Genomic DNA, 2,500 nt, shown 5'->3' with positions numbered 1-2,500 from the left:
TATATACGTATATGTAAATCTAAATATAAATATAGCTGAGTGCATGTGTGTGTCTGTGTGTATGCATGCATGTACAGGAGTAAGTCTACATGTGTAAGGGTTTCTGTGTCCACGGTTAGGTAAAGCTTGTCTCCGTAAATTAATATTTCGACAAGTGAACGACAACATGTATGAATGTATACATCTATGTCTATATATTTTATATTGAACAGAATATTTGTTGTAACGATATATCTGCTTCAACAATTCAGCACTGAATCTGTCTAAAGTGTAATGGAAAATAGGTCAGCTTCAAAACATTGATGTCCAGGTCACAAATGCAAAGTTTGAAGGGGTTAGTAATAATTTCCTTTGATTTCTAGATAGAAGCAAATATGAAATAACACTTACCGACCAAAGACAACCAGCAAATCTGTGGTGTGGACCAGAATATTTGCTATACGATATTTATGCTTCAGCAATTCAGCGTCAAATCTGTCTGAAATGTAATGCAAAATAGTTCAGCTTCAAAACATTTATGTCTGATCACAAAAGCAAAGTTTTAAGGGAATAGTAATCATTTCCTTCAATTTCTAGATAAAAACAAATAGAAAATAACACTAACCAAAGACATAAAAAAAAAAATTGATACACAGTGTTATCGATTCAGTACAGTTTCGCGTCATTTCTTTGCTTCATCGAATGACGCATGTCACCTGACGCTCGTATGTTAAATGTCATTTAAAAATTTTTCGGCTATTTTTTTCCATGATCTCAGATATTCAACAAAATATTTTTCGGCAGATTGGCATTTAAAAAATATTTTTTTATCTGTCATCTCTATTCATCATATTCATCTTTATACTTCAATAACCTACGTTATACATACGTACACATTCGTGCTTGTATATGCATGAGTATGACTACACACATTTGCATATATCGTCAGTGCCTCTACCTATTTCGTATTTCTATTCTAATCAATTTACCTACCTGATGCCTTTCAGCAGCGAATGGATTTATGAGATATTTCTACTTTCATTTCGAAATTTGGTGTATTTAGTCATTGATATTATTATTATGTAAGCGAGAGCAGTGCATGCCATCAAAGTGACACAGGGGTAAAATATACGAATCGTATCATGACTACTCGTCTGATAAGGGTACACCAGGCACATGCATCACAACCATATGTGCGCGGCATAGTGATCTCATATCAAGATAATCAGCGCATAACCTTGTAGGTGGGACCCAGTTAGAATTTTCTTCAGGTCGAGTAGCCCATCCTGCTCAAAAGATCCCTGAATAAGGCTTGTTTAAGGATGAGGAATGAAATACCCATGTTTCCAGAGGTGAATTATCCAAGCCCCCCAAAATTCCTCTCAACACACGACTATGATGTTCCCCCACTACTTTTGCTCGTGATCAGAAATGCACATATCGTCAGCCAACAAAGGGACATGCTCAACTGGTTATTTTTTCTTCCTCGTATCTATTCTTTTAAATAATTATGCTTCTAATTTCTTTTCCAATTAAGTAATATTTTATACGTTTTTTTACCTTTTGAATTACTGTGGCATAGTCAACCCAAATCAACTTATTACTTGCAGATTTCCAAGTATATCCCAAAAATAAGAGACATTGGTTTATACAACATGCTCAATTTTGTCTGAAGCTCATATGCTTTGAACAGTTACGGAATGGGAAGTGTTTCAATGAATATATTGCTCTACCCTTAGTATCGAGTACTCTTGCATTCACATGGAGGCAAACATGTACATTCTGTGTGTGCATATATATATATATATATATATATATATGTATATATATATATATATATATATATATATATATATATATATATATATATATATATATATATATATATATATATATATATATATATATATATATATATATATATAGACCGAAAAGCGGCTGAAACAGCTCGCGATATCAACGATGCGTTTGGCCCAGGAACCACTAATGAACGTATACCACAATGGTGGTTCAAGAAATTTCGTAGCGGTGACGAGAATCATGAAGATGATAAGCGTAGAGGTCGGTCATAGGATGTTGACAACGATCAACTAAGAGCCTTAGTCGAAGCCAATTCACGCACAACTGTAACTGTTCGAGAGCTTGCTTCTGAATTAGACGTAACGTATACGACAATTTCCAACCACTTGAAAGAGCTTGGAAAAACAAAAATACTTGAGAAATGAGTGCCGCACGAATTGAATGACAACCAAAAAAAACAACAAAAAAAACGCCATTTTGAAGTGTCGGCTTCCCTTCTTTTACGCAACAAGAATAACGCATTTCTCGACAGGATTGTGACATGCATTGAAAAGTGGATTCTTTACGACAACAGGTGACGCTCAGCTCAGTGGTTGGACGCTGACGATGCTCCACGTCACTTTCAGATGCCAAAGTTACACCAAAAGAAGGTCATGGTGAGTGTTTGGTGGTCTGCAGCCGGTTTCATCCGTCACAGCTTTTGGATTCAGGCGAAACTATT

The 2,500-nt window shown here is 35.3% G+C and overlaps 1 pseudogene; it reads left to right on the top strand.

The window, feature by feature from the left end:
- The first annotated feature begins 1,901 nt into the window (after nucleotides 1–1,901).
- Nucleotides 1,902–2,500, top strand: part of LOC149135430 (histone-lysine N-methyltransferase SETMAR pseudogene) — a 992-nt pseudogene continuing 393 nt past the window's right edge.

This window comes from Octopus bimaculoides, chromosome 5 (assembly GCF_046866305.1).
Source record: "Octopus bimaculoides isolate indiv1 chromosome 5, ASM4686630v1, whole genome shotgun sequence".
Classification (NCBI taxonomy): Eukaryota; Metazoa; Mollusca; class Cephalopoda; order Octopoda; family Octopodidae; genus Octopus; species Octopus bimaculoides.
Note: the sequence above shows the minus strand (reverse complement) of the source record. Positions and strands in the feature narration are given on the sequence as shown.